We start from the raw sequence: 14079 nt of genomic DNA on the forward strand, positions 1-14079 counted from the left end.
CGAGTGGTGGCCGAAGAGTTGAAGATTCCTTTCCACTGGTTCGTTGACAAATAGAGATGTGAATGGAAATCGTTTCATGGGACATGGTATTATCTGTTGATATATGATCGGTCATCGTTATCAGACCCGTGCGGATTAGACGGATGGAGCGCAAAGTAGTATTTATAGTTCAACAATCCGTCGATGGTCGATGGTTCGCTGTAAGCGGTTCTACTATCGGTTCTTGGGCGTAGGGCAAAGCATGGGAATTGAAGGAGCAAACAATAATAAAGCGAGTGTTTGATTCGTGTACAAAGCAACGTACGATACGATTCAGCTACCAAAACACACACATAAAGGGTATGATCCGCTTAACCCTACGCTTCGAACGAAGATAGGAAGGAAAGGAAAACATTAAATAATTATATAAATAAATATTAAGTGTAGTACTAAGTCTTGTATATACATATAAATATGAATGGGTTATGCTGCATTCTTAAAATAATAAAATATAAATAGCATCGAATGCTATAATGTCAGCAATCTTTTGCTGAAGAAACTATAAAACAAACACATAATTATTAGGATTATGTCCAATACTTTCCAAAAGGTGTTATTACGCACCATGAATAAAGCAAGCGATAATTTTATTAACCATTCAGTTTGAAGTGACAGTGATGGGTCGGTAAAGTGTGTACTACGTGCATGTTCTTGTACGTTGAGAAGACAGAATTACATGAACGTGTTAAGAACTGGAATTGTTGCAAGCACACGCCGGAGTATAATCATGCTCAATGGCATCTGTATGCTGGAAGCTTCAGAGTTCACAACATGCTTTTATCTATCGGATTAGGCAAGACATAAAGAAAGCAGGTGAAAGAGAAACACACTCTGCCCATCAACGGAACCGGCCAACAGAAGGAAGACAACTGTCCTAATCTACCGTCGGTCTTGGTTTTTGGTCACATATGGCGATGTACGTCTGGTGCTGTAACCAAACCGGGTCGTCACGGCCATTTGGTGCTCTGTCTACGGTGGTCGCCATCACTGTGGGCAGGGCACCGTACGGCGATGGAGGCTACTTTTACGCATGGTTAGGCCCGGTTGCTCCGATGCTGGCAACTGTAGCGCATTACTCAGCAAATCTACCGCCAGCCGGTAAGAGTACTTTTACCGTCTCGACCGCAACACATTCCTGCCGGGGGGCAAACGAGATCCCGGCAGTGGGAAAGAACAGAGTCATCAGATTACGTATTTCATTAAACAAAATGCCAGCTAAACAGTCGACTTCTCTCTTCGCCTTGTTGCCCGAGCCGCGAGCACGGTTTAAGGTTTGGTTTGGAGGTTTGGTGTTTGTTTGAAGGTATTAATTTGCGGAAGCCACAGTCGATTCGTCACAAACAGGTCCGTTTTGCTTGGTGCCCGGTCGTAGCTGTCCTGCTGATGGCTGAGTTAATTCGTTTGGCGAAACGTGTAGGCCGTGCGGTGGGACAGTGACAGTGCGATCGTGGTAAAGCTTGTTGGATGGATGGATTTAGCTGTCAGGAAGTCATAGTCTGGAACAGGAATTTGTGAGATTTTTTCAGAGACGGAGCGCGAGAGAAATGGAAAGCAAGACCATGAGAAGGACAAGGTAAAAATAGTCTAGAAACGAATTCATCAATCCATAAAGTGTGCTCCGTTGTGAAGTGTGCAACAGACTTCTCTTTAAAATTATCTATCATCCTTCAACAAAGGTCCATTTAAAGAAGTCCCAAAAAAAAATAAAGGAAAGCTATGAAACCAATCTTAATTTGGAAGATTCGTGTGCGGGAAATAAGTAATGGATCCATTGCATATTCAAAGAACTGCCACGTTAGCGTAAAAGCAAAAACGTGATTATCGCCCGATAGCATCCGCGTAGACGGTCGTTTTGGTCCGTTTCACGCCTGTCAAACTTTGCCAATTAATATGCATATAATTCTACTTGCGAGAATCTTACGCTCCGGTGGCAGCGGGAAGCTTCCCCCGCGCGCCGGGCTCGCTCGCACTAAATGGTGGGAATTACAGACAAACATTCCGGACGTCGTTGGGTTTAACAATTTGCAACTGGGGTCCTTCCCCGTGCGTGGCACGTTTTCTTTCGTTGTTGTGTTTTTTTTTTTGTTATCCCTCACTCTCCATGTAGAGGAATATTTTTCGCGTAACGTTAGCGCTAAGCTTGGTGGATTATCTCCCTGCGTCCAGCACTCGGAATCCAGCTGTTTTGCTAGGTTTGTTTAGTTTCCTTCTTCCCAGTGGTACTTGTATTCGAACGGTTATATCCTAGCCGGTTGCTGAAAAAGTTACCCGATAAGCTAGGCAAAATTCTAGCGTTGCTCCGATTCAGAGACGGAAGGATGTGCTTTGGCGATACACAGCCACGCTAAAGGGATTTCTTAATTTGTGCGTAAAAATAACTCAATTACGATGAATGGAGCTTAGCGCGAGAGCTGCTACACGTGACCTAATTTGAATTGAAAAAGTGGAAAGCGTGAAAAATTGTGAAGAAAAGTTTGTTTGGAGCGTGGTAATCGGAACAGCATTGTTACAAAGACACGGTGGTATTATCTATGTGTAGTTGTCAATTGTTTCTGTTTGTTGATGACATTTCCAACAGCAATAATTTAAGAAATTAAATCAATTATTTTTGAATAACAGAAAGAAATTTTCTGTTTTTCATTAGAACGATCCGGATGTGATATTTCCCTCGGTCCTGTCGTGTGAAGACCGGCGCCGCTACCAATACACCACCGGACCGCGCCAAGAAAGGAATTAATCAATGCTATGAAATTGTAGCACCAAAATTGCCCCAACCAGTTACATACAATTACTCGAAGATAATGTGTACCGTCAATTCCAAAAGACACGTACCAGAAGGCAAAGTTTGCTGCACTGTGAAAAGTCTTGTTTGCTTCGTACATCGGCATGTAAAATGTCTCCTTCGTATGGTGGCGCATGATTCACCAACCAAAGCCAACTTGGTTCCAGTTCAAACACGCTAAAGAATGTAGAAATGTACACACCCGCCTACTTGCTGTACGCTGACGAGCTTCTTACCGTTGGTGTCACACATACATGACCTTCGGCTTAGTAAATACACACAAGTAGGCTGGTAATGTGCACGAACCCTGCAAACATTTTGTACGCCTTGAAGGGAAACATAATTAGCGATCTGTTGAAAAACGCAGTGCAACACATCACATGATGGTGCAAAACATGGTAACCGCTGCAAGTCTGAGGCTAAAAAACACATTACTTGCCACTTGCTTCTTACAAACATTCCCCACAGTACAACAAGAACAACCAGGCGCCTCCATCGAAGAAGAATCCGTTCAAATCATGCTTCTCAACCACGTGTGAGAGGGAAGAGCTGCACATGCAACTCGTTCGGCAAGATATGAAATTTTTGTGTAACTTGTACTTTGCGCAGTTTTAAACATTCACTCACTCTCTAAACAACAAAATGGGGACCGTTACGCGAAGGTTGGACGAATTCATGAAACGCTATCTGCACTGCCTGGAATGTCACAGGCACAGCGAGTCAAAACAATACCGAGCGTGGCTTTTGTTGTGTTGTTTTATCATCATTCACACCCACCTGTATTTAATGCAAACCTCTGTTGCGGCTTCCTCACACCTTCGCTGTCCGCGCAAAGCACCATGCTATCATTTGTAAGGTTTTGCATTGTCACATTGAACCCACCATTCTTTCTTATCAGTGACATTTTCTTCTGTTTGTTTCGTTTTGTTGCTGTTATGGTTTTGGGATTTCTCCGGTTTTTTGTTGTTGTTAGTTTTTGTCCTTTCGAACGCTTTTGTTCTATCCTTACACCATGTCGGATGGTCGGAAGGAAGAATCTTGTCGAGTCTGTTTAGGGGTTTTTTGTTTTGTTTGTCATAACATTAACTTTACTTTGTATTTAAGTATTTTAAAGTATTTCTTTTACAATGGATTTAAATGTTATCGAAACAAGTTCTACTTCAACAGCATCAATTTTGTTGTGTTATATGGAAAGGGTTGCTACTTTTATAATTACACAAAAGTGTTCCTGTTCACTCCAATGAATTTTAATATTATTCAATGTTTTCAAACTTAATAAGAAAATATAAATGAATGGAATAAAGGTTTTATTTTCTTCCGTTCCGTATATCAGGATATTGGTTATTTAAAATTTCATTTACATCGCACGAATAGCGAAATGCAGTGAATGCAATGTATTTTCTGGGAAAAGTTTCAAAAAGCCAAAACAAGCGTTGCGCAAAGAGCAAGAAAATTATCCGACAAGCAAAATTGTACGGCCAAACTTCCAGATACGTTTAGCAGCATGTGTATTGAAATGGTTCCAAGAAATTTATGATTATTAGTTTTCCCACTCGACGCTGGTTGGGTTCGCGTGAGCGAAATTTTAGCGCGTGGGTTGTTTTTTTTTCCTTCATCAATTGCATAGCGTCTTGCTGCGAAAGGGCTCCTATCGGCTGGGTAAGTTTATGAAAAAGCGGCCAACTCTATCGAAAGGGATGTGGGAACACCATCTCGTGGTATATTCATAATCCACCGGCCCCAATCTACGGTTGGCAATTTTCATCATCAGCAGGCTAGGCAGCATCTGTTCGGTGTTCGAACCTTCGATTGCAAATCATTCCGGGCCCCTTTCTGCCGTGGATACATCGACAAATGCAGGCAAAATTTCTACGAAATGCGGCTAGGACTAAGGGCCCGGGTATCCAACACGTGGCGGTTCCTTCGTAAACAAACATCGCGAAGGGTTTTGGGTACATTTCTAGGCCTATCGCTCCGGCAATTGCTCCGATCCCTTTACGTTCGAGACCGCCGTTTCGGCGGATTACGGTACGGTGCAAAGAACGGTTTTGGTTCTAGTACAATGGGTTGATGAATGGATTTAATCGCAAACTAGTGCAAATCGTGGTGCGCGGATTATTTCTTATTCGCCCGAACATCAAACACATTCCACGGTATGAATCAATTCCGAAAGGGAGAATTTCGGGGAATATTATTTTCGATCCGGCTCCGTTTCGAGTTTCCATACCGTGGAATATTTCTGCCAAAATCTTGATTGAGGTTGAGCGATTACTGCGAACAGATTGTGATCCCAGAATGTGTTGAATTTGCCTTGTCGTTCTATCGAGAAATGCTTGTTGGGTAACAAATTAAGCGAAGAAAATAGGGATCTCAAAAGTATATTGGATTCTGGACCGCTTGCGGACTATTATTAATCTTAAAATCAAATTATTTGAAACAATGCAATGAAGACTTTATCAAGAATTGCAAAAAGTTTCTCTGGACGACAGACTTCTAATTTGACATGAAGTTTGTTACAACAAGAAGTCATAATTAACAATCTTTTCAACCTGTGCAACAAAGAAAGAAGAGTTAAAGTTCGAAAAGTTTCAGCCTGTGATGAGTCGAAAGTTTCTTTGGAACTATTGAAACATTTTCAGAATAAGATTCAACTGCCTTTCTATACAACTTCAACACCTGAGACTTCTTCAAGTTAGAAGATTGTACGATGATTCTTAAAATAAATCAATCAATACTCCAGTATAAAAGCATGTTCTTCTATGAACCCCATGCTTCCCCAATTTTATGGAGAGTGATTTTATACCATCTAACCCATTCTATATGTACTGCCGAACTTTTAAAGGTTCCGTTTAGCAACAGTTTGATGAGCGATGTTCTGCTGGAACCAACTTTTGCACACTCCCTTCTTGAAACACGTGAGCTCGATTTTAGCAGCATAAAACCACCTTAACCAAACAACACCACTAAGTATGCTTTCGCGGTTAACAGAGCATTGTGATGGTTCTAATGGAGCACCAGGCTGCCGAAAGACTGTTTGAGAATGTTTGTAGCAGGTAAAACTTCGAATTCGGCGCGTTCGGTTTGCATTGTTTGTTTTTATTTTTGTAACTCCTCGAACGTCGACATTCGTATATCGAGGTACCAATGGTAACCCTGCGAAACCGTGCGGGCCGTGGTGTAGATGACTGCGACGCACCATCGGGCCAAAGAGCAAAGATACGATTGTTCACATAAAACGCATTAGAATCGATCGTAGACAGCAGCGGTATGAGTTTCCACTTTGCAATACTGTTTTATTCATCATCGGTGGCTGTGTACTGAATAATTCCGCGTGCAGGCTTTTATCGCCAAACCATTCGCCTAGCATCACTATGCTAGTTCCAACTCCATCGCGTCGAGCATCATTTAAATCTAGCTGAATCAAACCGCCCTAGAGTGATTCAGCTGCGTAAATAGCTTACCATATTTAGCTGAACGTATTACAAAAATAAATTATAGTTGACAAAGTTATGATAAAAGCTAAAAATACTTCGAAACTGCTTCCATGAACTTATGCTGTTCAGTGAGGTGTAGAATAATTTATCGTGAGGCCAAAATTCAAAATCGTCTTCATCTCAGCAATTTTCATCAACCATCCATCCATCCATCCATCCATCCATCCAACCAACCCAATGCCGGTTCAACCAACCGTTCATCTATTCAGTGATCGACCGATTTAGCACTGTGTTCGTCGCTCACCACGCGCACCACACCAACCGGCCGATCGGGAAATCTTACTTGCCCGGTATGTTTTATACCGGGACGCGTACAAGTGCTAGCCTTGCAGAAATTAATCCTTTTACACGCCATTCATCACGCCGATATCAGTGTCGTTACGAATGGTTGCACCGCGTAGCTTAATCGACCCGAACCTGCTTGATGCCATCGTGGGGGGGGGGGGGGAATCGGTCCGGGCCCGCACATTCCGCAATGCATCGCATCGCCGATGCCTTTGCCGGGCCATTATTATTGATCTGCTTCCGGGCGGTTGATGCCGGCTGGAGGCGGTTTTATTACCGCGATAGACACCGTTCAGCCCGTACCAACCCGGGGCAGGATATGACTACCTTGACGAAGGACGCCAACCGTCCTTCCATCCCACCGTGCGGCTCCGTTCCACCGTTCGCATGGCTTTTATTACCATCCTAGACGCTGCACAGCGTCGTGGAAGACAGCATTTCGCATCTCGTGCACGTCGGTCGCTGATCGTTTTCTCGGTAGACGCCCAAGCTGGAAGAAATGCCAAAATGCTGCGACTGCCGTTTGTTGCTTCCGGTCGGCGCGCACATTTCCTATTTTGATGGCAACCTACCAAGCGATCCTATTCTCTCGGGGGCCCTTTTGTTAGATTTATAGACGCTCAAATGAAGCGATACCATGACAAGGTAGAATTATACGTAATTTCCTCAATGTTTTATGAATTTATTATGTGTCGGAGCCCACATCCGCCTTAAAGTAGCTTGCGATCGATTTTGTGGCACCGACGTTAGCCTAGTGTATGGATAGAGTGATATAGGTTGCAATGGGATGAAGCTACGCGGTGGTAAAATGTACACCTCGTAAAACAAGGGAAATTGGTGTGGGTGTGTGTTTACAAATTTGGCTTAAATAAATCATAACTACCGTACTAAGTAACTTGTTGATTGACTGGTGTTCCAAGTGTAGTAGAAGAGTTAAAGCAAGTTATACATTTCAACAGCGGATTTAGTGACATTCCGTTCAGTCAATTTTTACGTTACAGAGTGAATAACAAGCTAACTTAACCTTGAAGTAGGCAACCGGATACCCGGGTATTTTTAACTTTAAACTGCGATTAATTTTGATTCATTGCTTTATTGCGTATTGACCTGAAATTTTCAGTAGCCTCCCAACTATTTATTTCCGATTTTTTGGTGTATACATTGTAACTTTCCACAAGCAGTATGTATTTTATTTTGATTTATTTTAAACTTTACCACGTAACTTGGCAACCAGCATAACCGGGTATTCCAAACATTTTGTACGGAGCATGACACTTCTCTTCTGCTTCCCTTTTTGTTGTGTTTATTTTCAAGTCAAAGTCAATGGATTTAAAATTTAAAATGGATCGTTAGTTTTATCATAACATTTAAAAGAACATAATTAATGAATCAAATAGATTTTAGATATGGAAAATAAACAAACCACCTTTTTTCAGATTTCCTCCAACTATTGCATTGCATATTATGAAACTCGTGAGAGCGATCGCCAGCGCAAGTGAGATGGATTCTGTGAGAAGTCTACCTCATCTCTTGCTCAAAATTACCGTCGACTGGTACGAAATTCCATACAAACCAGCTTTTTTTTTAGATTGCCGATACCAGGAAAGCATCCACGAAAGAGATAGCACCTTGTACAGCAATTTTGGTCGAAAACCGCCGAAAAGTATGCAATATTTAAACACTAACTTTCCCGTTGATCGAGTAAAATTTTGCAGCAATTTTGCACGAAAACCGCCGAAAAGTATGCAATGTTTAAACACTAACTTTCCCGTTGGTCGAGAAAAATTTCTTCGAAAACTACCAGTTTTCGAATGTATAGTACCAGGAGAGCATCCACGGAAGAGGTTGCTCCTGGTACTGCGCCGTAAGGTATGCAATGCTCATACACTACCTTAGCAAACAAATGGCAATGCAATGCGCCGTAAGGTATGCAATGTATATACACTAATTTATCATACAAACCAGCTGTTTTCAGATTTCCGATACCAGGAGAGCATGTTCTTTAAGAGGTGACATCTTCCATTCCCCTCCCCCCTTCCCCCTACCACCATCCTCTTCCCCTTCACCCACCACCCCTTCCCCCTCCCGCCCTTCCCCCTACCCCCCTTCACACATCAAGATGGCGGACAAGATGGCGGACAAGATGGCGGACAAGATGGCGGACAAGATGGCGGACACAAGATGGCGGACAAGATGGCGGACAAGATGGCGGACAAGATGGCGGCCAAGATGGCGGACACAAGATGGCGGCCAAGATGGCGGACAAGATGGCGGCCAAGATGGCGGACAAGATGGCGGCCAAGATGGCGGACAAGATGGCGGACAAGATGGCGGCCAAGATGGTGATCAAGATGGCGGACAAGATGGCGGACAAGATGGCGGACAAGATGGCGGACAAGATGGCGGACAAGATGGCGGCCAAGATGGCGGACAAGATGGCGGACAAGATGGCGGACAAGATGGCGGACAAGATGGCGGCCAAGATGGCGGACACAAGATGGCGGACAAGATGGCGGACAAGATGGCGGCCAAGATGGCCGACAAGATGGCGGACAAGATGGCGGACACAAGATGGCGGCCAAGATGGCGAACAAGATGGCGGACAAGATGGCGGACATGATGGCGGACAAGATGGTGGCCAAGATGGCGGACAAGATGGCGGACAAGATGGCGGACAAGATGGCGGACAAGATGGCGGCCAAGATGGCGGACACAAGATGGCGGACAAGATGGCGGACAAGATGGCGGCCAAGATGGCCGACAAGATGGCGGACAAGATGGCGGCCAAGATGGCGGACAAGATGGCGGACAAGATTGCGGACAAGATGGCGGACAAGATGGCGGCCAAGATGGCGGACAAGATGGCGGACAAGATGGCGGACAAGATGGCGGACAAGATGGCGGACAAGATGGCGGACAAGATGGCGGACAAGATGGCGGACAAGATGGCGGACAAGATGGCGGACACAAGATGGCGGCCAAGATGGCGGACAAGATGGCGGACAAGATGGCGGACAAGATGGCGGACACAAGATGGCGGACAAGATGGCGGACAAGATGGCGGCCAAGATGGCGGACAAGATGGCGGACAAGATGGCGGACAAGATGGCGGACAAGATGGCGGCCAAGATGGCGGACACAAGATGGCGGACAAGATGGCGGACAAGATGGCGGACACAAGATGGCGGACAAGATGGCGGACAAGATGGCGGCCAAGATGGCGGACAAGATGGCGGACAAGATGGCGGACAAGATGGCGGACACAAGATGGCGGACAAGATGGCGGACAAGATGGCGGACAAGATGGCGGCCAAGATGGCCGACAAGATGGCGGACAAAATGGCGGACACAAGATGGCGGCCAAGATGGCGAACAAGATGGCGGACAAGATGGCGGACATGATGGCGGACAAGATGGTGGCCAAGATGGCGGACAAGATGGCGGACAAGATGGCGGACAAGATGGCGGCCAAGATGGCGGACAAGATGGCGGACAAGATGGCGGACAAGATGGCGGACAAGATGGCGGCCAAGATGGCGGACACAAGATGGCGGACAAGATGGCGGCCAAGATGGCCGACAAGATGGCGGACAAGATGGCGGACACAAGATGGCGGCCAAGATGGCGAACAAGATGGCGGACAAGATGGCGGACATGATGGCGGACAAGATGGTGGCCAAGATGGCGGACAAGATGGCGGACAAGATGGCGGACAAGATGGCGGACAAGATGGCGGCCAAGATGGCGGACACAAGATGGCGGACAAGATGGCGGACAAGATGGCGGCCAAGATGGCCGACAAGATGGCGGACAAGATGGCGGCCAAGATGGCGGACAAGATGGCGGACAAGATTGCGGACAAGATGGCGGACAAGATGGCGGCCAAGATGGCGGACAAGATGGCGGACAAGATGGCGGACAAGATGGCGGACAAGATGGCGGACACAAGATGGCGGACAAGATGGCGGCCAAGGTGGCGGCCAAGATGGCGGACAAGATGGCGGACAAGATGGCGGACAAGATGGCGGACAAGATGGCGGACAAGATGGCGGCCAAGATGGCGGACACAAGATGGCGGCCAAGATGGCGGCCAAGATGGCGGACAAGATGGCGGCCAAGATGGCGGACAAGATGGCGGCCAAGATGGCGGACAAGATGGCGGCCAAGATGGTGATCAAGATGGCGGACAAGATGGCGGACAAGATGGCGGACAAGATGGCGGGCACAAGATGGCGGACAAGATGGCGGACAAGATGGCGGCCAAGATGGCCGACAAGATGGCGGACAAGATGGCGGACAAGATGGCGGCCAAGATGGCGGACACAAGATGGCGGACAAGATGGCGGACAAGATGGCGGACAAGATGGCGGCCAAGATGGCCGACAAGATGGCGGACACAAGATGGCGGCCAAGATGGCGGCCAAGATGGCGAACAAGATGGCGGACAAGATGGCGGACATGATGGCGGACAAGATGGTGGCCAAGATGGCGGCCAAGATGGCCGACAAGATGGCGGACAAGATGGCGGACAAGATGGCGGACAAGATGGCGGCCAAGATGGCGGACACAAGATGGCGGACAAGATGGCGGACAAGATGGCGTCCAAGATGGCCGACAAGATGGCGGACAAGATGGCGGCCAAGATGGCGGACAAGATGGCGGACAAGATGGCGGACAAGATGGCGGCCAAGATGGCGGACAAGATGGCGGACAAGATGGCGGACAAGATGGCGGACACAATATGGCGGACAAGATGGCGGACAAGATGGCGGCCAAGATGGCCGACAAGATGGCGGACAAGATGGCGGACACAAGATGGCGGCCAAGATGGCGAACAAGATGGCGGACAAGATGGCGGACATGATGGCGGACAAGATGGCGGACAAGATGGCGGACAAGATGGCGGACAAGATGGCGGACAAGATGGCGGCCAAGATGGCGGACAAGATGGCGGACAAGATGGTGGACAAGATGGCGGACAAGATGGCGGACAAGATGGCGGCCAAGATGGCCGACAAGATGGCGGCCAAGATGGTGATCAAGATGGCGGACAAGATGGCGGACAAGATGGCGGACAAGATGGCGGACACAAGATGGCGGCCAAGATGGCCGACAAGATGGCGGACAAGATGGCGGACACAAGATGGCGGCCAAGATGGCGAACAAGATGGCGGACAAGATGGCGGACATGATGGCGGACAAGATGGCGGCCAAGATGGCGGACAAGATGGCGGACATGATGGCGGACAAGATGGTGGCCAAGATGGCGGACAAGATGGCGGACAAGATGGCGGACAAGATGGCGGACATGATGGCGGACAAGATGGTGGCCAAGATGGCGGACAAGATGGCGGACAAGATGGCGGACAAGATGGCGGACAAGATGGCGGCCAAGATGGCGGCCAAGATGGCGGACACAAGATGGCGGACAAGATGGCGGACAAGATGGCGGCCAAGATGGCGGACAAGATGGCGGACAAGATGGCGGCCAAGATGGCGGACAAGATGGCGGACAAGATTGCGGACAAGATGGCGGACAATATGGCGGACAAGATGGTGGCCAAGGTGGCGGCTAATATGGCGCACAAGATGGCGGACAAGATGGCGGCCAAGATGGCGGACAAGATGGCGGACAAGATGGCGCACAAGATGGCGGACAAGATGGCGGACAAGATGGCGGACAAGATGGCGGACAAGATGGCGGACAAGATGGCGGACAAGATGGCGGCCAAGATGGCGGACAAGATGGCGGACAAGATGGCGGACAAGATGGCGGACAAGATGGCGGCCAAGATGGCGGACAAGATGGCGGACAAGATGGCGGACAAGATGGCGGACAAGATGGCGGACAAGATGGCGGACAAGATGGCGGACAAGATGGCGGACAAGATGGCGGCCAAGATGGCGGACAAGATGGCGGACAAGATGGCGGACAAGATGGCGGACAAGATGGCGCACAAGATGGCGGCCAAGATGGCGGACAAGATGGCGGACAAGATGGCGGACAAGATGGCGCACAAGATGGCGGACAAGATGGCGGACAAGATGGCGGACAAGATGGCGGACAAGATGGCGGACAAGATGGCGGACATGATGGCGGACAAGATGGCGGCCAAAATGGCGGCCAAGGTGGCGGCTAATATGGCGCACAAGATGGCGGACAAGATGGCGGCCAAGATGGCGGACAAGATGGCGGACAAGATGGCGGACAAGATGGCGGACAAGATGGCGGACAAGATGGCGGACAAGATGGCGGCCAAGATGGCGGCCAAGATGGCGGACAAGATGGCGGACAAGATGGCGGACAAGATGGCGGACAAGATGGCGGACAAGATGGCGGACAAGATGGCGGACAAGATGGCGGCCAAGATGGCGGACAAGATGGCGGACAAGATGGCGGACAAGATGGCGGACAAGATGGCGGACAAGATGGCGGACAAGATGGCGGACAAGATGGCGGACAAGATGGCGGACAAGATGGCGGACAAGATGGCGGACAAGATGGCGGACAAGATGGCGGACAAGATGGCGGACAAGATGGCGGACAAGATGGTGGCCAAGATGGCGGACAAGATGGCGGATGAGATGGCGGACAAGATGGCGGACAAGATGGCGGACAAGATGGCGGACAAGATGGCGGACAAGATGGCGGCCAAGATGGCGGGCAAGATGGCGGTTAAGATGGCGGACACAAGATGGCGGACAAGATGGCGGACAAGATGGCGGCCAAGATGGCGGACAAGATGGCGGACAAGATGGCGGACAAGATGGCGGCCAAGATGGCGGCCAAGATGGCGGACAAGATGGCGGACAAAATGGCGGACAAGATGGTGGTCAAGATGGCGGACAAGATGGCGGACAATATGGCGGACAATATGGCGGACACAAGATGGCGGACAAGATGGCGGACAAGATGGCGGCCAAGATGGCCGACAAGATGGCGGACAAGATGGCGGACAAGATGGCGGCCAAGATGGCGGACAAGATGGCGGACAAGATGGCGGGCATGATGGCGGACAAGATGGCGGACAAGATGGCGGACAAGATGGCGGATAAGATGGCGGACAAGATGGCGGACAAGATGGCGGACAAGATGGCGGACAAGATGGCGGACAAGATGGCGGCCAAGATGGCGGGCAAGATGGCGGACAATATGGCGGACAATATGGCGGACACAAGATGGCAGACAAGATGGCGGACAAGATGGCGGCCAAGATGGCCGACAAGATGGCGGACAAGATGGCGGACAAGATGGCGGCCAAGATGGCGGACAAGATGGCGGACAAGATGGCGGGCATGATGGCGGGCATGATGGCGGACAAGATGGCGGACAAGATGGCGGACAAGATGGCGGATAAGATGGCGGCCAAGATGGCGGACAAGATGGCGGACAAGATGGCGGGCATGATGGCGGACAAGATGGCGGACAAGATGGCGGACAAGATGGCGGATAAGATGGCGGCCAAGATGGCGGACAAG

At 48.9% G+C, this 14079-nt stretch overlaps 1 protein-coding gene across 1 annotated transcript in view; it reads right to left on the reverse strand.

Moving 5' to 3' along the window:
• LOC128303336 (CD166 antigen-like) overlaps positions 1–14079 on the reverse strand; it is a 137548-nt gene that overhangs the window by 69063 nt on the left and 54406 nt on the right. The gene's annotated exons all lie outside the window — the stretch shown is intronic.

Source organism: Anopheles moucheti, chromosome 3 (genome assembly GCF_943734755.1).
Source record: "Anopheles moucheti chromosome 3, idAnoMoucSN_F20_07, whole genome shotgun sequence".
NCBI classification, from domain to species: Eukaryota; Metazoa; Arthropoda; class Insecta; order Diptera; family Culicidae; genus Anopheles; species Anopheles moucheti.